Source organism: Crassostrea angulata, chromosome 9 (assembly GCF_025612915.1).
Source record: "Crassostrea angulata isolate pt1a10 chromosome 9, ASM2561291v2, whole genome shotgun sequence".
In the NCBI taxonomy this organism is placed as follows: domain Eukaryota; kingdom Metazoa; phylum Mollusca; class Bivalvia; order Ostreida; family Ostreidae; genus Magallana; species Magallana angulata.
Window position 1 is genome coordinate 30,578,215 of NC_069119.1, and position 25,069 is coordinate 30,603,283.

Here is a 25,069-nt window from a genome sequence, read left to right on the forward strand (position 1 = left end):
ATAAGTGAAAGTCAATAACACACACACATGCACGTATTCACTTTACATTTTATCTGAAACGATTTCTCATGAACTAGTAATCAGTTTGATATAATCATTGAATAAAAGTTGATAATCAAGGCTGATTTTACTAATAAGGAACTAATGGCCAAGTTACAGTAATCTTGATAACTCTTTAACCTGTTTCCAAAATTAACACTGCCGGAAATAGTTTGAAATTAAACAAAGCCCTTTGACAAATTGCTGTAGATAATTTAGGTCACACTGCATGGTTTGCTGGCAAAAGGGGTCCGAAACAATTGATCTTCATAGCATGAAATAGAGTGTGCAAAAGGACACACATTTCACACATGCATAGCCACGCCAGTTGGTGATTCATGATTACTGTAGAAGCACATATTTTTTGTTGGGTGAAAATTTCGTTGTTTTTAAACCAAATTCAATTTTGTTGGCATTTCATTTCGTCATATCATAATCCCTAAAATGTATCGTGCATCAACTCTGTATTTATTAATACTTGGGTTAAAAATTCATCTTGGATTTAATTTCCTTGATTTATATTGCCAACGAAAATACGAAATTAAATCCTCATCAAATATTTCTGCTTCACAATTATGTAAGCACTAATGAAAGATCAGCTCATTTTTGTGCCATTTGAGAAAAGATCCCACATGCTTTAATGTAAATTTCCATTACTTTGTGAAAATAATGTAGATGTGGGATACATTTGTGTTTTTAATTTCACATTGTTCACTATTAGACAATTTTCCCCGAAAAGTAAAACATTGTAAATAATGCATTAATATTAGAATTTTTCCTAGTGGCAATTAAAGGGTTTTAGATAGTAGCTAACTAGACTTCTCTGCTATGAAAACAAACTGCTACTGTGATCTTTAGCAAAAGGAAAAGCATTAGGAAAAGAACAAGAGATGTTTGTAAAACACTTATGCCCCCCCCCCCCCCCCCCCTTGGAAACATCTGCAAAGAAAATGAACGGAAACTACATAGAATTAAAATTTTTCTAAGTCCAAGGCACATTACTCAAAAAATGCTTGATTGTACCCAAAACTAAACTTGACCTAGATATTATTATGATAAACCTGTATACTAAATTTCATTTCAATACATGCATCTTATGCGACGAAAATGAACGGAAACTGCAAATAATTGGAATTTTTCTACGTCCAAGAGGCACCATTTTGTCGAAAATTGCTCGGTCTCACCCAAAATCGAACTTGACCTAGATATTATTATAATAAGCCAGTATACAAAATTTCATTTCAATATGTTCAGCCTCTGCGAAGAAAACGAATGGAAACTTCAAATAATAGGAATTTTTCCACGTCCAAGGGGCATAACTCTGTTGAAAATTGCTCAATAGTACCCAAAATCGAACTTGACCTAGATATTATTATGATTAACTTGTATACTAAATTTCATTTCAATGTGTGCATATACCCCCCCCCCCTTCTTCGAAGGAGGGCATAAAAATAATGTAAATTTTCATTACATATAAAAAATAGAATATTTTTGATAAAATCATGATTATTTTATCATAGAGAAACTGATTCTCCTTAAAATTAAAATACAGTTGAACTTCGATATCTCGAACAATGATATCTCCAATACAATGAATATGCCAAGTGATTTCTATGTCCCAACCACTTATCTTTAAAGTATTTTACCCTCGATATCTCGAATACTCAGATATACCGAAGGTTTTAAACAGTCCCATCTAGTTCGAGATAGAAAGTAAATGTAAATGTGAAAGGTAAAACACAGCAAACTATCTATGAACATGAATAGAATCAAAATAACTACAGTAAGAGCTAAGACATCCAACTCATCTTCATTATCATGAAGTATACTGTATACTGTATTCGCTCCTCCTTTCACCCTCGTTGTCAGTGTACAAATTTAAGACTAGGTGAATTTCAATGTCTCATAATATTTCTTTTAAAACACAACTGTGTGGGCGATTTCAAGACGGCAAAACTGTTTGCAAGTGTAGAAGGGCCAAAATTAAAGAGGGGCGAAAATACTGTATATACAGTATTCTATGGTCAGAGAATGACGCACAAAAGACAATACAATACAATATATACTATTATTATATGATGGATTAATTACTACCTCTCTGATTGGTTAATATCTTAAAAGTTTCATTTTATTTGAAAATGTCATTAACTTCAACATATGAATTATCAGTATACTGCCAGCTTTACATTGTCTTTATGCATGCATATCAGCTAAAAACAATAGTTAATATAAATTTACCCAAACAACTCACCTAAAAATCAGTCATGTGACTATTTTGGGTTAATTAAAGGCAATGGCTACAGAAAACGAGATTTCGCCAAGCAAAGTACATGAAAATTCACTTTAAATATCATCCATGGAAAACAAATATTAAGAATACCAACTGAAATGACAAAATTAAATAATCCAGATTTGTGTTTTGCATAATGTGCAATAATAGTCTTGACAGTTTTCAATGGCTGATGCAATTTCTCCAAACAGCTAGCACTCAACAGTGGTTACTAAAAAAACATCAGATCTCCTTTAAGGAGGCTTGATGGTCAACAAGTTTAACCATCAGTTCTACCTTTCAATTTTATAAATGAGTTATCTATTACTGTAGATTCCTATTTATAAGTGAGGAATTAATATCCGCGTAAAATCGTGCGAAATACATGTCGCGGATTTAAAAATCTTGCTTTCATTTTTCGGACACATGTAAACTAAACAAAACTATGATAAAAATTTGGCATTTGCAATGTTATATTCTCGTGATTTGATGCAAACGGCTGAATCGTGGAATTAAGGACTTGCGGAAAATAAATTTGTGAATTTACAGTATTTAAAAAGGAAATTTTAAAACATATATGCATTAAAATTTGAATGTTTTCCTATATCTTTAACACAGAGCTCTTCTTCTCAAGGAGATTAAAATAGCCTAGAAATGGCCACGACATTTGAGCCCTCTTAAATAACCTACCTGGTATCTATGTACTAGCTGAACAAGTATTCGTATGGCATTACAGGTTATCTGAGATCAAAATAAACATGTTCAATTTTCCTTACCTCACGTATATATATAAATAAACCAATCTATTATACATCAAAATGTTTGCTCTGTTATACAAATACCAGTTAAAAAAAACAGCCTTTGAACCACTTACGAAATAAAGTTTTAAATACATACACAAAGAAATGAAATATACTTATTAAAAAATCTTTTTCCTTGTATAAATCTGGATATTAACTTCCTTTATTTACCTTAAACATATATAATCGTGAATTAATATTCACAATGTTTTAAAATACAACTTTCCTACCCCCCCCCCCCCTTTCAAAGTTTCCCCAATTCTGCATGTTTCTGTTCTTTTCTTGGGGAGGGGGGAATCAACATCTCCAACATTTAAATACATCATTAAATGGTTTCCATTCATCATGTTCATTGAGACTTTCCAAAAAATCTAATACCTGTTTCAATGGAAGCACTTTACATAATACATTAAACCTGCAAGCACATATTCCCCAGTGTGCCTTTTCTTGTTTCTATCAAAGCTTCCAAATAAGATTAAAAAAAATTGAAGAACAAAATAAATATTTACGTCTAACAGCACTTGTACTTTTTGTCTTACCTTAAAAGTAAAAATTGTTTAAAACGGTAAGTCCCGATTTCTTTACAAAACACCCGGAAATACGACCCCCCTGAAAAAAAATTTAACGGCATTCAAAAATCTTGCTGTGATTGGAACATCCCAGCTAACTGGTGCGGCCAAAGCCCAATATTGATCATTTTCTCTCTCTCTTGTATCATCATTATTAAAGATGTCTATATATAGACACCGACACTGCACAGTACAGGTTTCTTATTCAAGAGCTGAAGATTGATCATCAAATTCTATATATAGACTGTGTGCCTGCAAAGCAACGGAGAAGCCGCGTAAATTGAGGATTCTGTGCACAATTTAATATCGGTTGCATACATCTTTGGCTGCCCGAGTCCATTTTAACGATTCTTAGGGGAAAATGTAAATTACAGTGCGACTTTGTTCCCAATTTATATGTCATCATTAAAAAGGTCCTGAGGTTGGATTTAGATTTCCAGCAAAAGCTAAAATCTTTAGAAAAGAGAGAGAGAGAGAGAGAGAGAGAGAGAGAGAGAGAGAGAGAGAGAGAAATGATCTGATACATAAATTATTGCAGGCAAAACAGCAGGCAGGGGAGCAGTATTGATTTTACTATAATTTCTGCCAATTTATTAGTCCTACATAAACCCCATACATAATCAGTGAGAGAGAGAAAAAACACACACTGAAATGGGTTAATTAACAGGGAACGGACAGGACAGCGCAGTTTGCCATGGAAACTAGGCTGGGATTAGGATGATTAAGGATGGACTGTAATCCTATAAATATAAATATATCAACAATTGTCTTCCTACAAAGAATATCACCAATTACTTGAATGCTGCATTATGTACACTGGGTATTCCTAGTGATTCTGCATCTGCCACAAAAAACATTTTTTCATTTGGGGAGGGGAGGGGGCTTAAAATCAAGATCTAGTAAAGGAAAGGTGCCGACAGGTTTATGAAATTCAAGATATGAATTTGTTTCATGATGCTTCGATATCATAACAATATCTTTGTTTCATAGGGTGTACCGTGGCTTAAATTTCTGTGAAAAATCATGTTTTAAACTGTCATTTTCATTAAATGTGAAGGATAAAAGTAACAAATTTAGGGGTTTTGTCCATTTTTGACTAAAGAAATATATCTAGAATGCCTACAGTTTCTCAAAAAACGGCATTAAACAAGCCCTTGAAATCCTCTTTAAAATGATGTCAAATTAGGTACAGGGATTACTTTTCCAAGTGATTAAATATAGAATGTCAAAAATATTGTTTTATTTTTATTTTATTAATATACGGGAAAAGATTCATCAAATCAATTATGACATCATAATGGTTCTAGAACCAAAAAGACAGTCTTGAATCATTTACTAGAATACAACTGTGTTTTGGTAGAAATTAAAACTGAATCAAATGATATGAAATCTCAGTGTTTTAATACAGATTCAAAATGAATCACCTGATATGAAATTTGACAATGCCTTGATCAATGCAGATTCAATCTGAATCAACCGATATAAAATCTGATGTTGTTTTGAGACAGATTCAACTTTACTATTATTAATACAAAATCTGACATTGTTTTGATATAGCTTTAAACAGATTCAACTGATACAAGACCTCACAGCTTTGAAATAATTAGCGAGATATCATAACAAACAGCGAATCAGCGAGATATTATAACAAACAGCGAATCAGCGAGATATTACAACAAACAGCGAATCAGTACCTTCAATATTCACTCCAGGATCTTCCTTGGCAGAACGAACTCCGTCAAAAATTAGGTCACATAACCTTTCAAAAACGCATTAAAAAGTAACCATGCGATAAATCCAATAATTTTATTTCTATGTACTAACACATCCCATTGAACACAATGAGTGTCTTTAAGGTGGTACGGGACACCTGTCAATATTAATGTGGATAAAAATACACAGTTATCAAATACTTTTACCGTTTTAGAATTTTCAAATTTCACAATATTTAATCCCCCCCCCCCCAAATTTTTTCTTTATTTTTGGAATTATAAAATTATATATAAAATCATAAAAGCCCCAGCAGAATTTGAACTCATGACTTACAGATTTGTAGTTAACACTTTAGCTCATTGCTCTAAGCTTTTTGGTAAAAATTTCGGGAAAGAAAAGATTTATATAATTATACTTTATGATATTGTTTATTTTGATTGGAACTATATCACAATATGGACATCTCCCATACCAGCTAAAAGTTATAACTTCTGATTCATTGCTATCACTATAGAATCTAATAAAAATTACAAATGAAATGCATGACTTGATTCCATTAAATCACTTGCAGTTTTGGGGGAGAACAAAAATTAAATAGAAAAGAAATTCTACATATCAGCAATTTTACAAACTACCAGTAATCTCCCCCAGCCTGATCCTGTACTGAAGCGTTTTTGGCTTTTAGTGGAATATATCTTTTGCAACTGCAATCATTTCTTCCTCTGAAGTCTTTAATCCCTCCGAATTTACCCTCCTCTAGCTCCCCTAATCCACTTACTACTGGGAAATATGCTCTTGTAAAAAAAAAAAAAGAAGGCTAATTTATCTTCTAATTCTCAATTATACATCAATCAGCTGAGAAATAAACTTGGGCTTGCAGAGTTCGACTTTGATGTCCTTGATTCAGTTTACTCAATGCCTGATTGTTTCAAAATTTCAACTTACATCTATCACATCTACATCTCACCCCCCCCCCCCTCTTTCCACAGCCTAAAACCAATTCCTGATTATACAGAGTCAACAATTCACTGGGGGTACATTTGTTCCTTAACAGCATCTAGCTGTTGAATTTCTACATACATGTACATGTATTTGCATTGTAACAGAAGGCCAGGATATTTAAAACTCTTCAATTCAGGAGGTACATTTGATCATTCTGGTGGAACTTCCATATGCTGCATATTTTGGGACAATCTGGGGCTTTTTATCCCTGTCATCATCTGTGCATGACCTTTGGGCCATTATATATGTCCTACTTTGGTTTTCACTGGGCAGCGAAGAAAAATCGCTCCTTCAAGTGTCTGGATGAAAAGTCGTGTTTCCATGGAAACCATGTGGAAATTCTTAAATGTAGGAGAATTGCAGTGACACTGATTCCACACATGGAATTCCGTCATATAATTGGCGCGTTCCTATTTTGAAACATGTGCAGCAATAATACTGATTTTTGTTATTCCATTCTTGGGACTTCAATGATTCAGAAATTGGATTTGATCATAATCTAGCTATCACTTTTACTCTGAATCCAATGCCCTTAATGCATTCAGGTTTAAATTGTTTTATATCCATATCATGTAAAAAGGAGTATATTCAATTCTCAAAATCTGACAACACTGACATCCAATAACTGAGTAAAAGTCCTATCAAATTGGATTAATTTAATTATATAATCATTATTCAATTAATTATCAACTCTATTAGACTTAGTTCTCATATTATCACTGTCTTAGAATGACTCAAACTCACCCAAATTCATCCTATCATTTCGCATGACTGACTTCCATATAGGTGTAAGAGGGGGAAAAACATGATTTTCTGATCAACAAATCAACCCTCATTTAAAGACATCCCTTAACATATAGGAGTTTCAATCTATATGTACCTGACATATGTGGAAATAAAAACTTTTTTTTTTCCCCTGTATGTTGTGTTTCTTTGAAGCAACACCTCATATTAATGGCCTATGAATCTATTAATCACATCTCCACATTCACGCAACTCTGACCTAATTATTATTTATAGCTTGATAACGAATGCATTCATAAGACTTACCTACATGTATATATAATATATATATTGCCTTGGTACAATATTTCTTCTTGAGAAGAAAGATCAAATAGAATTTATTAATAAACAGGTCAATCTCATTCAATTTCTGTGTAAGACTTTACCCTTTTTAGGGTCATTTGACCTAATTTACGAATATTTCCAATAATAAGCATTTAATTCTAAAATAAAAACGAACACGTCCTTGGTAAATATAGGTAAAGATATTTAAAAAAAAAAATAGTAGACCATATAACACAATCTTCCATCTATTTAATAATGTATTGTATATATATTTATGTGGTAGAGTCAGGTATACTGGCATTCCTACTAGCTCTGGCTAGTGGGTTAACCCTTTATCTCAATCAGTAAAGTGCTAGACTGACGTGCCAGAGGACCCAGGTTCAAACCCCAGCAGAGGCAAAAAGTGTCTCTATTACATTTATACATATCATACACTCAAGTGGTAATTATAACCCAATTATAATTTATTTTCAATTAACATCAAGATTCTTCACATTGGTATAGCTGTCTATTACAAAAACAAGCATCTATTGCGTACTGTATGTTAATTGTGGCGTAAGTATACATTAACACCCCACACCCATTCATTCTCCGGCTCAATCATAACAAACACTATTCTTAGCATATTCATTAAGTATGCAACTCATACGAAGATGATTTTTTTTTTAAGAGGGTTGAATGGCCGTGGCCATTTTTAGATTATATTTAATATCTTCTTTGAAAGGAGAGCTATGTATAAAGAAAGAGGAAATATTCAAATCTTAAAGCTATAAAAGTATTTGGATTTATTCTTTAATTACTAAATAATAGCTTATGGTGTAAAGTATCACATCTAAAATTCTAAGGCAGATCTGATGTTTATTTTGTTGACTGTTGACTTTGTAAACTATAAAGCATATTCATATTATACCCACAGCTGTCCGAAAAGTAGTTTACTGAATTACATTTATAAGAACAGAAAACACTTGAATATGTTATATCATATGGTCATACTATTGATTAAGAATACAATACCCTGAGAAATTGTGATTTCAAATCTGTATTACAGATTTGTTACACAAGACGTATGTACCATCACAGAAAAGGTAAGTATAAGTAATGCATGTAAGCACATGTAAATATCTAATCATTAATATCCATGGATACTAGAAGCTTACATATAATATGATGCAATGTAATCAACAAAATCTATCCTACTGTGATATTGTATTGAGAATTGGAGATCAGGTGCTCATGTACCCATTTTACCTGTAGCTGAGTGTGGACAAATTATACAGTGAAACATCAAATACCCTCATATTAATATAACGTATACACAGCGCCATATATGAGGGATTTGCAACTAAGTCTTTCAGGTGTTCAAGAATGTTCTGAACTGCGTCGAATAATAATTTACAATTTATTTTTGGTTTCATATTTGATGAATGAGGTTAAATTGATTTGATGGACATGCATGGTCATTTTTAGGCGATATGAATCATAATATACAATTTATGAATAATAATATACAATCTATTTTTGGTTTCATATTTGATGAATGAAGTTTAATCGATTTGATGGACATGCATGACCATTCTTAGGCGATATGAATCATAATATACAATTTATGAATAATAATATACAATTTATTTTTGGTTTTATATTTGATGAATGAAGTTAAATCGATTTGATGGACATGCATGGCCATTTTTAGGCGATATGAATCTCCTCGGGGTGAAGAGCTCTGATTGGACATTATGCATGAAAAAGTCCAAATTTTAAAGAAAAATATATATGGATTTTCTTTCTTCAGTTAAATTACAGTTTATGATCTAAATTGTCATATTTGAATTCTAAAGCCAGAACTAATGGGAAATATTGGTTGCCAATGACAATATGCTGGACATGACTGGACTTGGAAAACTACAATTTCATTGGCATTATAGTTTGATGAATGATCTTAATAAGTTAAAATAATTTTTATTCTGTTAAAAATTTGTGTGATATTTGCAGAGTTTTAAAGCTGTACATGCATATACCGTTAGTTAACAATTGCAAAATAGACCAAATATAATGAGGTCAACATTTGAAAATTGGCAAATTCTCTTAGATATATGGCCCGATTACTCTGTCATATCTTTTGGTGCTTAAACTTCTCCTTAATTGAACGATAGGATTTGAAAAGTTTAATTTTTGTCATATTTCAGCATTCTTCTTATTTAAAGATATTGTGATTTATTTGGTGAATGAATACTATATACAATATGATTTCACAGAGTTGGCAATATCTGCATGTTTACGATGTCTCTTATAATTGTATCAATCACATAAACAATATTGTTGTATTGAGTGTATGAGAATGTCAATAGAAAGCACTGAACTGTAATATTCTAATGATATCAGAATTATAAAAATGTTTAGGGGGGTTCCTAGAAATACCTGAATACAGTGTTAACTTTATTTCTTAGAAGCTGTAAAATAAGAAAAGGTGCTTAAATTACTTCATTACAGTAGACAACTTTCAATATTCTGTCTATAAGTTGGAACCAATTAACCCCCTTCACGTTAACTACGATACTGCACATTTGCAGGGCAAAATGACATAGTTTAGTGAAATATGGCGTAACATCAATTGTTTCATTTACGTCATTTAATTAACTACCTACTAAAATTTTGGAAAAGTGTATCAATTTGCCCTGCAAGAGACCAGTACCATATTTATCATGAAGGTGTCTATTGCCCATATGAATAATAATAGCCCTTAATGGGACATTAAATCCCAAATGGCCGGAATGTAAGTTTAAGTGCAGGAATACATATTATTTGTTATTGTTTTTAAACAAAAATCTGCACAAATATATTACAAATGCAACATCTTTTGATTAGAATGTTTATCTTTATGTCCACAGTATGTGAGATTGGTCCTCAAGAAGTTCTGGATTTTAATACCGAGAGAACAATCTTGCATAGGATTACAGAAAAAACTTGTTTACCAAAACTTAAAAAACCATTTCATCTCTTTTAAATGTGAACTGACTATGTGTTTAGCAAAATTATTGGGGGGGGGGGGGCACTTTATAAATATCCCAAATGAGATGTAACATTCCAAACGGGCTATCATGATCCTTTCGGGTGATTGGTTCAAACCTAATCAACCCCGGCCTACATTCATGAAAAAATGTAAACAACCGAAACACAAATACTCAATGCCGCTGCAAGCGACCATTCACCTGTTCACCTGTTCTTGCAGAAAAAATACATGTTTGGCAATGACAAAACTTCATTCCATTGTCTTTATCGTCTACGAAAAGCGACAAAGAAATATACACACCAATCGTTAACCCGTTGTTTTATCGAGTGATTAGCCCAACCTCCAAACATTCATTTCGGATTACAACACTGAATTTTCCCAATTTTCGCCCGACAGCATCTATGTTTTGGATTATTCATGTCAACATGCATCAAACTTGTTTGTTTTACTTACGTTACTTGCTAAATAGGTCTGGTTTTGCTTGAATTTCGGACACCGATCTATATTTTTTTCGTTTCTTCTCGAGTCGCCATTAATTGAGGTCACGTGACTGTAATTCACCAACCAAATGATTGAATAATACCCACCCAAAAATAGATTGTGTGTATTGAAAAAAAAGGTGCGTGTGTAAAAATAGATGATTGACCTAAAACAAAATTGCTTGTAAACAAATCAAATTAAAAAGTAATATCCAAACTGAAACATTTTCCCTGAATAGAACTATGATGAAACTATAATGTCAACACATAAATACTGCTGTTGTGACTTAATTAGATGGTCACGAATTTGGTCAAAAGAAGGTGTTGCAGTTCCTATGCTAATTTTCCCTGAAGGAGTTGAAGATAAAATGGAAAAAAATCAATATTACAGAATTTGATGTAATTCTTTTTTTTTCTTTCCTTTTTGCTTGCAGCTGTGTATTTAAAGTAGCGTAGAATTTTATCTGGAAAGTTTGTAATGACATTTATATGAACATATAAAATCGAAAATGGTTACACAGACAAATATTACATTATATACATAATGCATATTTACCGAAAATTGGCCCCGGACCCGTTCATGACATGCAATTCACAGGCACCTGATGTTAAATATTTTTTTTAACGATTTCATAGTATATACAATAGCTGACACAACTGCGAGCTGTATTTTTCTGTATTGTAATTAATTTTTGAGAGGTGAAAATGAATGCGAATCTAAAATAGTGTCATGGTGAAAAATGAAAAATAGAGACCAACCGCATAGTAAAATAAGATAAAGACGGCTTGATGGTCAACAAATTACTCATTAAATATAATATAATGTTTTAGAATTTTACATATGATAGTTTTGGGCATTAACTAGTTACATTTGTATGTAGGAAAATTAAAAACTTTTTATTGAAGAACAAATCCAAATATCTCAGATTTACAATTTGAATAATTTTCCTACAAACCTTTATTACAATTTGAATAATTTTCCTATAGCCTAAACTTTTATTAAAATTTGAATTTTTTTCCTATAAACCTTTATTTGAAGCTCTTTGTTTAAAGGAGGTTAATAAGGTTTAAATAAGACCACGACTATCTAGCCATCTTAAGATTGAAACAACGAAGGTTAAATATAGGAGAACTTTCCACTTACAGCTACACGCATACGGCAACTTTTTAAGTTATCAAGCAATGATTGTGGGCCATGGATTCAGAATTTTTCTCCAGGGAAGGTCCGAAGAATATTTTACTATGTAAACAAAAATTCATGCGGGGATTCAGAAAAAATTATTTGAGTTTGCCGGAGGGGGCCTCGGAGGCATATTTTTGGTAATTTTATTAGGTCATTTAAAGAAATTTGAATTTTGGAGGGGAGGGGTGGACCCCCCTGACATTCTCCCCTCTATATACTCGCATGAATTTGAATTTTTCAGGGGAGGGGTCCGGACCGACCGACCCTCCCTCTAGATCAGCGCATACCGTCATTTAGGAAAAGAACACTGAATTTCGATTGACTGATTGAAACATATTATAGCATTTTTAATACGTTAATATTCTTAATTAATTGATACTTGTAGTAGCATGCAACCCATTAGCTGTATAGACACCACAATTTCATTTCTAGAAATCAATTTTAAAAAAAAAAAAAGCAAATCGGGCCAAATCCCTTCTACCATGTATGGAAAAAACCTCTTTTAAAGTTTGTTTTTAGTTCGCCACATCTGCATGCTTGTGTTTCTGCATGATTAAAAAAACATGCATAAATAATAATTTTTCATCATAATTATGCAGGAAATCTTGGGCAAACATGATGGACTGTATTAAAAAAGTTCAGTCCAAAACTGACACCCTTAACGAGGAACGACAACTCTTGAGAACGCCTCATTGGCCCATACATATTATACAACATACCAAAAAAATAAAGTAACTCTCGTGGCATATCAATGTATGAGTAGTATATAGTATGCAGAGTTAAGCAAAATATGTGATTTTGTTTTTTGTTAAATTGTTTTATTTGAAGAATATTTGACAATTAATTCAAATATTAAATAATTTTGTTTGATGCTGAAAAAAAAAATAGTACGAGAGGGCGGGTCGATCAAAATTGCAATTGAGAAAAAAGCTTTTCTCCGATACTGTGCGGATTACGTATTTTTACCTGAAAATTTAAGCGTACATTTTTCATGAAGAAAAGACAATGGACAAATTTGAGCATTCAACGATCTCGTACAACTTTGAAATGCATATATAACTGGATTAATATAAAGATAAAATAACAAAGACAACATGTTTAATACATGTACCTTAACTGCATAAAATACAATTTTCAGAGAAATCAAATCAACAATAATACATGAAATTCAAAACAGTATAAGGCCAGTACAATAAGTAGACTTAGCGACCCCCCCCCCCACCCCCCCACCTCACTCCACCCCACCTGAAAAAAAAATCACCCAGGCAAAAAAGAACGATTCTATCAAGTTATAGTCAATCAGCTGGTCTGTCATTCAGTCAGTCATGTAATCTAAAAAAGTCATTGATGAAACGGCAGAATGGGAGTCAATCAAAACGGAAAGTTAGTAATTCAGTAGCTTTAAAGTCATTAAGTTATAGTCAGTAAGCTGATCAGTCATTCAGTCAGTCATGTAGTCTAAAATTAAAGAGTCATTGATCAAACATCAGAATGGGAGTCAATCAAAACGGAAGAAAGTTAGTAAGTAATTCAGTAGCTTTAAAGACATTAAGTTATAGTCAGTAAGCTGGTCAGTCATTCAGTCAGTCATGCAGTCAGAGATCCATCAACCTGCCAGTCAAAATGGAGAGAAGTTAGTCTGAAATTCAGTAACATTAAGTCATTCAGTTATAGTCAATTAGCTGGTCAGTCATTTATGCAGTGAAAGAGCCATCAACCTGCAGAAGCCAATCAAAAGGAAGGAAGTTGGTATGGAATTCAGTAACATAAGTTGGCCAATTAAATATACAGTCAGTCAGTCTGCGAGAAACTCCGTAAAGAAGAGAAAGGAAGTAAGAGATATAAAGAAGACAGTTAGTCAATTATAAAGGAAGCAAGAGAGGAAGACAGGAAGTGTTATATATAAAGAAGCCAGTTAGTCAATTATAAAGGAAGTAAGAGAGGAAGACAGGAAGTGTTATATATAAAGAAGCCAGTTAGTCAATTATAAAGGAAGTAAGAGAGGAAGACAGAAAGTGTTAGATATAAAGAAGCCAGTTAGTCAATTGTAAAGGAAGTAAGAGAGGAAGACAGGAAGTGTTAGATATAAAGAAGCCAGTTAGTCAATGATAAAGGAAGTAAGAGAGGAAGACAGGATGTGTTATATTTAAAGAAGCCAGTTAGTCAATTATAAAGAAAGTAAGAGAGGAAGACAGAAAGTGTTATATATAAAGAAGCCAGTTAGTCAATTATAAAGGAAGTACGAGAGGAAGACAGAAAGTGTTTGATATAAAGAAGACAGTTAGTCAATGATAAAGGAAGTAAGAGAAGAAGACAGGAAGTGTTAGATATAAAGAAGCCAGTTAGTCAATGATAAAGGAAGGAAGAGAAGAAGACAGGAAGTGTTATATATAAAGAAGCCAGTTAGTCAATTATGAAGGAAGTAAGAGAGGAAGACAGGAAGTGTTATATATAAAGAAGCCAGTTGGTCAATGATAAAGGAAGTTAGAGAGAAAGACAGAAAGTGTTATATATAAAGAAGACAGTTAGTCAATTATAACGAAAGGAAGTAAGAGAAGAAGACAGGAATTTTTCGATATAGAGAAGCCAGTTGGTCAATTATAAAGGAAGTAAGAGAGGAAGACAGGAAGTGTTAGATATAAAGAAGCCAGTTAGTCAATGATAAAGGAAGTAAGAGAGGAAGACAGGATGTGTTATATTTAAAGAAGCCAGTTAGTCAATTATAAAGAAAGTAAGAGAGGAAGACAGAAAGTGTTATATATAAAGAAGCCAGTTAGTCAATTATAAAGGAAGTACGAGAGGAAGACAGAAAGTGTTTGATATAAAGAAGACAGTTAGTCAATGATAAAGGAAGTAAGAGAAGAAGACAGGAAGTGTTAGATATAAAGAAGCCAGTTAGTCAATGATAAAGGAAGGAAGAGAAGAAGACAGGAAGTGTTATATATAAAGAAGCCAGTTAGTCAATTATGAAGGAAGTAAGAGAGGAAGACAGGAAGTGTTATATATAAAGAAGCAAGTTGGTCAATGATAAAGGAAGTTAGAGAGAAAGACAGAAAGTGTTATATATAAAGAAGACAGTTAGTCAATTATAACGAAAGGAAGTAAGAGAAGAAGACAGGAATTTTTCGATATAGAGAAGCCAGTTGGTCAATTATAAAGGAAGAAAGAGAGGAAGACAGGAAGTGTTATATATAAAGAAGCCAGTTAGTCAATTATAAAGGAAGGAAGACAGGAAGTGTAAGATATAAAGAAGCCAGTTAGTCACTTATGAAGGAAGTAAGAGAGGAAGACAGGAAGTGTTATATATAAAGAAGCAAGTTGGTCAATGATAAAGGAAGTTAGAGAGAAAGACAGAAAGTGTTATATATAAAGAAGACAGTTAGTCAATTATAACGAAAGGAAGTAAGAGAAGAAGACAGGAATTTTTCGATATAGAGAAGCCAGTTGGTCAATTATAAAGGAAGAAAGAGAGGAAGACAGGAAGTGTTATATATAAAGAAGCCAGTTATAGTCAATTATAAAGGAAGTAAGAGAGGAAGACAGAAAGTGTTAGATATAAAGAAGCCAGTTAGTCAATTATAAAGGAAGCAAGAGAGGAAGACAGGAAGTTTAAATATAAAGAAGCCAGTTAGTCAATTATAAAGGAAGTACGAGAGGAAGACAGAAAGTGTTAGATATAAAGAAGACAGTTAGTCAATTATAAAGGAAGGAAGAGAAGAAGACATGATGTGTTATATATATAGAAGCCAGTTAGTCAATGATAAAGGAAGTAAGAGAGGAAGACAGAAAGTGCTAGATATAATGAAGCCAGTTAGTCAATGATAAAGGAAGTAAGAGAGGAAGACAGGAAGTGTTAGATATAAAGAAGCCAGTTAGTCAATTACATGTATGAAAGAAGTAAGAGAAGAAGACAGAAAGTGCTAGATATAATGAAGCCAGTTAGTCAATGATAAAGGAAGTAAGAGAGGAGGACAGGAAGTGTTAGATATAAAGAAGTCAGTTAGTCAATTATAAAGGAAGTAAGAGAGGAAGACAGGAAGTGTTATATATAAAGAAGCCAGTAAGTCAATGATAAAGGAAGTAAGAGAGGGAGACAGGAAGTGTTATATATAAAGAAGCCAGTTAGTGAATGATAAAGGAAGTAAGAGAGGGAGACAGGAAGTGTTATATATAAAGAAGCCAGTTAGTCAATTATAAAGGAAGGAAGAGAGGAAGACAGGGTGTGTTAAATATAATGAAGCCAGTTAGTCAATGATAAAGGAAGTAAGAGAGGAGGACAGGGTGTGTTATATATAAATAAGCCAGTTAGTCAATTATGAAGGAAGTATGAGAGGAAGACAGGAAGTGTTAAATATAAAGAAGCCAGTTAGTCAATTATAAAGGAAGGAAGAGAGGAAGACAGGAAGTGTTAAATATAAAGAAGCCAGATAGTCAATTATAAAGGAAGTAAGAGAGGAAGACAGAAAGTGTTATATATAAAGAAGCCAGTTTGTCAATTATAAAGGAAGTAAGAGAGGAAGACAGGAAGTGTTAGATATATAGAAGCCAGTTAGTCAATGATAAAGGAAGTAAGAGAGGAAGACAGGGAGTGTTATATATATAAAGAAGCCAGTTTGTCAGTTATAAAGGAAGGAAGAGAGGAGGACAGGAAGTGTTAAATATAAAGAAGCCAGTTAGTCAATTATAAAGGAAGGAAGAGAGAAGGACAGGAAGTGTTAGATATAAAGAAGCCAGTTAGTCAATGATAAAGGAAGCAAGAGAGGAAGACAGGAAGTGTTAGATATAAAGAAGCCAGTTAGTCAATGATATAGGAAGCAAGAGAGGAGGACAGGAAGTGTTAGATATAAAGAAGCCAGTTAGTCAATTATAAAGGAAGTAAGAGAGGAGGACAGGAAGTGTTAGATATAAAGAAGCCAGTTAGTCAATTATAAAGGAAGGAAGAGAGGAGGACAGGGTGTGTTAGATATAAAGAAGACAGTTAGTCAATGATAAAGGAAGTAAGAGAGGAGGACAGGGTGTGTTAGATATAAAGAGAGGTGAAAATGAATGCGAATCTAAAATAGTGTCATGGTGAAAAATGAAAAATAGAGACCAACCGCATAGTAAAATAAGATAAAGACGGCTTGATGGTCAACAAATTACTCATTAAATATAATATAATGTTTTAGAATTTTACATATGATAGTTTTGGGCATTAACTAGTTACATTTGTATGTAGGAAAATTAAAAACTTTTTATTGAAGAACAAATCCAAATATCTCAGATTTACAATTTGAATTTTTTTCCTATAAACCTTTATTTGAAGCTCTTTGTTTAAAGGAGGTTAATAAAGTTTAAATAAGACCACGACTATCTAGCCATCTTAAGATTGAAACAACGAAGGTTAAATATAGGAGAACTTTCCACTTACAGGTACACGCGTACGGCAACTTTTTAAGTTATCAAGCAATGATTGTGGGCCATGGATTCAGAATTTTTCTCCAGGGAAGGTCCGAAGAGTTTTTTACTATGTAAACAAAAATTCATGCGGGGATTCAGAAAAAATTATTTGAGTTTGCCAGAGGGGGCCTCGGAGGCATATTTTTGGTAATTTTATTAGGTCATTTAAAGAAATTTGAATTTTGGAGGGGAGGGGTGGACCCCCCTGACATTCTCCCCTCTATATACTCGCATGAATTTTAATTTTTCAGGGGAGGGGTCCGGACCGACCGACCCTCCCTGTAGATCAGCGCATACCGTCATTTAGGAAAAGAACACTGAATTTCGATTGACTGATTGAAACATATTATAGCATTTTTAATACGTTAATATTCTTAATTAATTGATACTTGTAGTAGCATGCAACCCATTAGCTGTATAGACACCACAATTTCATTTCTAGAAATCAATTTAAAAAAAAAAAAAAGCAAATCGGGCCAAATCCCTTCTACCATGTATGGAAAAAACCTCTTTTAAAGTTTGTTTTTAGTTCGCCACATCTGCATGCTTGTGTTTCTGCATGATTAAAAAAAACATGCATAAATAATAATTTTTCATCATAATTATGCAGGAAATCTTGGGCAAACATGATGGACTGTATTAGAAAAGTTCAGTCCAAAACTGACACCCTTAACGAGGAACGACAACTCTTGAGAACGCCTCATTGGCCCATACATATTATACAACATACCAAAAAAATAAAGTAACTCTCGTGGCATATCAATGTATGAGTAGTATATAGTATGCAGAGTTAAGCAAAATATGTGATTTTGTTTTTTGTTAAATTGTTTTATTTGAAGAATATTTGACAATTAATTCAAATATTAAATAATTTTGTTTGATGCTGAAAAAAAAATAGTACGAGAGGGCGGGTCGATCAAAATTGCAATTGAGAAAAAAGCTTTTCTCCGATACTGTGCGGATTACGTATTTTTACCTGAAAATTTAAGCGTACATTTTTCATGAAGAAAAGACAATGGACAAATTTGAGCATTCAACGATCTCGTACAACTTTGAAATGCATATATAACTGGATTAATATAAAGATAAAATAACAAAGACAACATGTTTAATACATGTACCTTAACTGCATAAAATACAATTTTCAGAGAAATCAAATCAACAATAATACATGAAATTCAAAACAGTATAAGGCCAGTACAATAAGTAGACTTAGCGACCCCCCCCCCCACCCCCCCACCTCACTCCACCCCACCTGAAAAAAAAATCACCCAGGCAAAAAAGAACGATTCTATCAAGTTATAGTCAATCAGCTGGTCTGTCATTCAGTCAGTCATGTAATCTAAAAAAGTCATTGATGAAACGGCAGAATGGGAGTAAATCAAAACGGAAAGTTAGTAATTCAGTAGCTTTAAAGTCATTAAGTTATAGTCAGTAAGCTGATCAGTCATTCAGTCAGTCATGTAGTCTAAAATTAAAGAGTCATTGATCAAACATCAGAATGGGAGTCAATCAAAACGGAAGAAAGTTAGTAAGTAATTCAGTAGCTTTAAAGACATTAAGTTATAGTCAGTAAGCTGGTCAGTCATTCAGTCAGTCATGCAGTCAGAGATCCATCAACCTGCCAGTCAAAATGGAGAGAAGTTAGTCTGAAATTCAGTAACATTAAGTCATTCAGTTATAGTCAATTAGCTGGTCAGTCATTTATGCAGTGAAAGAGCCATCAACCTGCAGAAGCCAATCAAAAGGAAGGAAGTTGGTATGGAATTCAGTAACATAAGTTGGCCAATTAAATATACAGTCAGTCAGTCTGCGAGAAACTCCGTAAAGAAGAGAAAGGAAGTAAGAGATATAAAGAAGACAGTTAGTCAATTATAAAGGAAGCAAGAGAGGAAGACAGGAAGTGTTATATATAAAGAAGCCAGTTAGTCAATTATAAAGGAAGTAAGAGAGGAAGACAGGAAGTGTTATATATAAAGAAGCCAGTTAGTCAATTATAAAGGAAGTAAGAGAGGAAGACAGAAAGTGTTAGATATAAAGAAGCCAGTTAGTCAATTGTAAAGGAAGTAAGAGAGGAAGACAGGAAGTGTTAGATATAAAGAAGCCAGTTAGTCAATGATAAAGGAAGTAAGAGAGGAAGACAGGATGTGTTATATTTAAAGAAGCCAGTTAGTCAATTATAAAGAAAGTAAGAGAGGAAGACAGAAAGTGTTATATATAAAGAAGCCAGTTAGTCAATTATAAAGGAAGTACGAGAGGAAGACAGAAAGTGTTTGATATAAAGAAGACAGTTAGTCAATGATAAAGGAAGTAAGAGAAGAAGACAGGAAGTGTTAGATATAAAGAAGCCAGTTAGTCAATGATAAAGGAAGGAAGAGAAGAAGACAGGAAGTGTTATATATAAAGAAGCCAGTTAGTCAATTATGAAGGAAGTAAGAGAGGAAGACAGGAAGTGTTATATATAAAGAAGCCAGTTGGTCAATGATAAAGGAAGTTAGAGAGAAAGACAGAAAGTGTTATATATAAAGAAGACAGTTAGTCAATTATAACGAAAGGAAGTAAGAGAAGAAGACAGGAATTTTTCGATATAGAGAAGCCAGTTGGTCAATTATAAAGGAAGTAAGAGAGGAAGACAGGAAGTGTTAGATATAAAGAAGCCAGTTAGTCAATGATAAAGGAAGTAAGAGAGGAAGACAGGATGTGTTATATTTAAAGAAGCCAGTTAGTCAATTATAAAGAAAGTAAGAGAGGAAGACAGAAAGTGTTATATATAAAGAAGCCAGTTAGTCAATTATAAAGGAAGTACGAGAGGAAGACAGAAAGTGTTTGATATAAAGAAGACAGTTAGTCAATGATAAAGGAAGTAAGAGAAGAAGACAGGAAGTGTTAGATATAAAGAAGCCAGTTAGTCAATGATAAAGGAAGGAAGAGAAGAAGACAGGAAGTGTTATATATAAAGAAGCCAGTTAGTCAATTATGAAGGAAGTAAGAGAGGAAGACAGGAAGTGTTATATATAAAGAAGCAAGTTGGTCAATGATAAAGGAAGTTAGAGAGAAAGACAGAAAGTGTTATATATAAAGAAGACAGTTAGTCAATTATAACGAAAGGAAGTAAGAGAAGAAGACAGGAATTTTTCGATATAGAGAAGCCAGTTGGTCAATTATAAAGGAAGAAAGAGAGGAAGACAGGAAGTGTTATATATAAAGAAGCCAGTTAGTCAATTATAAAGGAAGGAAGACAGGAAGTGTAAGATATAAAGAAGCCAGTTAGTCACTTATGAAGGAAGTAAGAGAGGAAGACAGGAAGTGTTATATATAAAGAAGCAAGTTGGTCAATGATAAAGGAAGTTAGAGAGAAAGACAGAAAGTGTTATATATAAAGAAGACAGTTAGTCAATTATAACGAAAGGAAGTAAGAGAAGAAGACAGGAATTTTTCGATATAGAGAAGCCAGTTGGTCAATTATAAAGGAAGTAAGAGAGGAAGACAGGAAGTGTTAGATATAAAGAAGCCAGTTAGTCAATGATAAAGGAAGTAAGAGAGGAAGACAGGATGTGTTATATTTAAAGAAGCCAGTTAGTCAATTATAAAGAAAGTAAGAGAGGAAGACAGAAAGTGTTATATATAAAGAAGCCAGTTAGTCAATTATAAAGGAAGTACGAGAGGAAGACAGAAAGTGTTTGATATAAAGAAGACAGTTAGTCAATGATAAAGGAAGTAAGAGAAGAAGACAGGAAGTGTTAGATATAAAGAAGCCAGTTAGTCAATGATAAAGGAAGGAAGAGAAGAAGACAGGAAGTGTTATATATAAAGAAGCCAGTTAGTCAATTATGAAGGAAGTAAGAGAGGAAGACAGGAAGTGTTATATATAAAGAAGCAAGTTGGTCAATGATAAAGGAAGTTAGAGAGAAAGACAGAAAGTGTTATATATAAAGAAGACAGTTAGTCAATTATAACGAAAGGAAGTAAGAGAAGAAGACAGGAATTTTTCGATATAGAGAAGCCAGTTGGTCAATTATAAAGGAAGAAAGAGAGGAAGACAGGAAGTGTTATATATAAAGAAGCCAGTTAGTCAATTATAAAGGAAGGAAGACAGGAAGTGTTAGATATAAAGAAGCCAGTTAGTCACCTATGAAGGAAGTAAGAGAGGAAGACAGGAAGTGTTATATATAAAGAAGCAAGTTGGTCAATGATAAAGGAAGTTAGAGAGAAAGACAGAAAGTGTTATATATAAAGAAGACAGTTAGTCAATTATAACGAAAGGAAGTAAGAGAAGAAGACAGGAATTTTTCGATATAGAGAAGCCAGTTGGTCAATTATAAAGGAAGAAAGAGAGGAAGACAGGAAGTGTTATATATAAAGAAGCCAGTTATAGTCAATTATAAAGGAAGTAAGAGAGGAAGACAGAAAGTGTTAGATATAAAGAAGCCAGTTAGTCAATTATAAAGGAAGCAAGAGAGGAAGACAGGAAGTTTAAATATAAAGAAGCCAGTTAGTCAATTATAAAGGAAGTACGAGAGGAAGACAGAAAGTGTTAGATATAAAGAAGACAGTTAGTCAATTATAAAGGAGGAAGAGAAGAAGACATGATGTGTTATATATATAGAAGCCAGTTAGTCAATGATAAAGGAAGTAAGAGAGGAAGACAGAAAGTGCTAGATATAATGAAGCCAGTTAGTCAATGATAAAGGAAGTAAGAGAGGAAGACAGGAAGTGTTAGATATAAAGAAGCCAGTTAGTCAATTACATGTATGAAAGAAGTAAGAGAAGAAGACAGAAAGTGCTAGATATAATGAAGCCAGTTAGTCAATGATAAAGGAAGTAAGAGAGGAGGACAGGAAGTGTTAGATATAAAGAAGTCAGTTAGTCAATTATAAAGGAAGTAAGAGAGGAAGACAGGAAGTGTTATACATAAAGAAGCCAGTAAGTCAATGATAAAGGAAGTAAGAGAGGGAGACAGGAAGTGTTATATATAAAGAAGCCAGTTAGTGAATGATAAAGGAAGTAAGAGAGGGAGACAGGAAGTGTTATATATAAAGAAGCCAGTTAGTCAATTATAAAGGAAGGAAGAGAGGAAGACAGGGTGTGTTAAATATAATGAAGCCAGTTAGTCAATGATAAAGGAAGTAAGAGAGGAGGACAGGGTGTGTTATATATAAATAAGCCAGTTAGTCAATTATGAAGGAAGTATGAGAGGAAGACAGGAAGTGTTAAATATAAAGAAGCCAGTTAGTCAATTATAAAGGAAGGAAGAGAGGAAGACAGGAAGTGTTAAATATAAAGAAGCCAGATAGTCAATTATAAAGGAAGTAAGAGAGGAAGACAGAAAGTGTTATATATAAAGAAGCCAGTTTGTCAATTATAAAGGAAGTAAGAGAGGAAGACAGGAAGTGTTAGATATATAGAAGCCAGTTAGTCAATGATAAAGGAAGTAAGAGAGGAAGACAGGGAGTGTTATATATATAAAGAAGCCAGTTTGTCAGTTATAAAGGAAGGAAGAGAGGAGGACAGGAAGTGTTAAATATAAAGAAGCCAGTTAGTCAATTATAAAGGAAGGAAGAGAGAAGGACAGGAAGTGTTAGATATAAAGAAGCCAGTTAGTCAATGATAAAGGAAGCAAGAGAGGAAGACAGGAAGTGTTAGATATAAAGAAGCCAGTTAGTCAATGATATAGGAAGCAAGAGAGGAGGACAGGAAGTGTTAGATATAAAGAAGCCAGTTAGTCAATTATAAAGGAAGTAAGAGAGGAGGACAGGAAGTGTTAGATATAAAGAAGCCAGTTAGTCAATTATAAAGGAAGGAAGAGAGGAGGACAGGGTGTGTTAGATATAAAGAAGACAGTTAGTCAATGATAAAGGAAGTAAGAGAGGAGGACAGGGTGTGTTAGATATAAAGAGAGGTGAAAATGAATGCGAATCTAAAATAGTGTCATGGTGAAAAATGAAAAATAGAGACCAACCGCATAGTAAAATAAGATAAAGACGGCTTGATGGTCAACAAATTACTCATTAAATATAATATAATGTTTTAGAATTTTACATATGATAGTTTTGGGCATTAACTAGTTACATTTGTATGTAGGAAAATTAAAAACTTTTTATTGAAGAACAAATCCAAATATCTCAGATTTACAATTTGAATTTTTTTCCTATAAACCTTTATTTGAAGCTCTTTGTTTAAAGGAGGTTAATAAAGTTTAAATAAGACCACGACTATCTAGCCATCTTAAGATTGAAACAACGAAGGTTAAATATAGGAGAACTTTCCACTTACAGGTACACGCGTACGGCAACTTTTTAAGTTATCAAGCAATGATTGTGGGCCATGGATTCAGAATTTTTCTCCAGGGAAGGTCCGAAGAGTTTTTTACTATGTAAACAAAAATTCATGCGGGGATTCAGAAAAAATTATTTGAGTTTGCCAGAGGGGGCCTCGGAGGCATATTTTTGGTAATTTTATTAGGTCATTTAAAGAAATTTGAATTTTGGAGGGGAGGGGTGGACCCCCCTGACATTCTCCCCTCTATATACTCGCATGAATTTTAATTTTTCAGGGGAGGGGTCCGGACCGACCGACCCTCCCTGTAGATCAGCGCATACCGTCATTTAGGAAAAGAACACTGAATTTCGATTGACTGATTGAAACATATTATAGCATTTTTAATACGTTAATATTCTTAATTAATTGATACTTGTAGTAGCATGCAACCCATTAGCTGTATAGACACCACAATTTCATTTCTAGAAACCAATTTAAAAAAAAAAAAAAGCAAATCGGGCCAAATCCCTTCTACCATGTATGGAAAAAACCTCTTTTAAAGTTTGTTTTTAGTTCGCCACATCTGCATGCTTGTGTTTCTGCATGATTAAAAAAACATGCATAAATAATAATTTTTCATCATAATTATGCAGGAAATCTTCGGCAAACATGATGGACTGTATTAAAAAAGTTCAGTCCAAAACTGACACCCTTAACGAGGAACGACAACTCTTGAGAACGCCTCATTGGCCCATACATATTATACAACATACCAAAAAAATAAAGTAACTCTCGTGGCATATCAATGTATGAGTAGTATATAGTATGCAGAGTTAAGCAAAATATGTGATTTTGTTTTTTGTTAAATTGTTTTATTTGAAGAATATTTGACAATTAATTCAAATATTAAATAATTTTGTTTGATGCTGAAAAAAAAAATAGTACGAGAGGGCGGGTCGATCAAAATTGCAATTGAGAAAAAAGCTTTTCTCCGATACTGTGCGGATTACGTATTTTTACCTGAAAATTTAAGCGTACATTTTTCATAAAGAAAAGACAATGGACAAATTTGAGCATTCAACGATCTCGTACAACTTTGAAATGCATATATAACTGGATTAATATAAAGATAAAATAACAAAGACAACATGTTTAATACATGTACCTTAACTGCATAAAATACAATTTTCAGAGATATCAAATCAACAATAATACATGAAATTCAAAACAGTATAAGGCC

At 33.1% G+C, this 25,069-nt stretch overlaps 1 protein-coding gene across 2 annotated transcripts in view; it reads right to left on the reverse strand.

Moving 5' to 3' along the window:
- The window catches only part of LOC128162754 (histone deacetylase 4-like), a 74,988-nt gene extending 63,957 nt beyond the window's left edge, over positions 1-11,031 (reverse strand). For both annotated transcript variants that reach the window (XM_052826117.1, XM_052826114.1), the window contains exon 1: positions 10,924-11,031. The gene's annotated coding sequence lies outside the window, so the exon portion shown is untranslated. The remainder of the gene's footprint in view (positions 1-10,923) is intronic.
- Between the last annotated feature and the right edge of the window lie 14,038 nt (positions 11,032-25,069).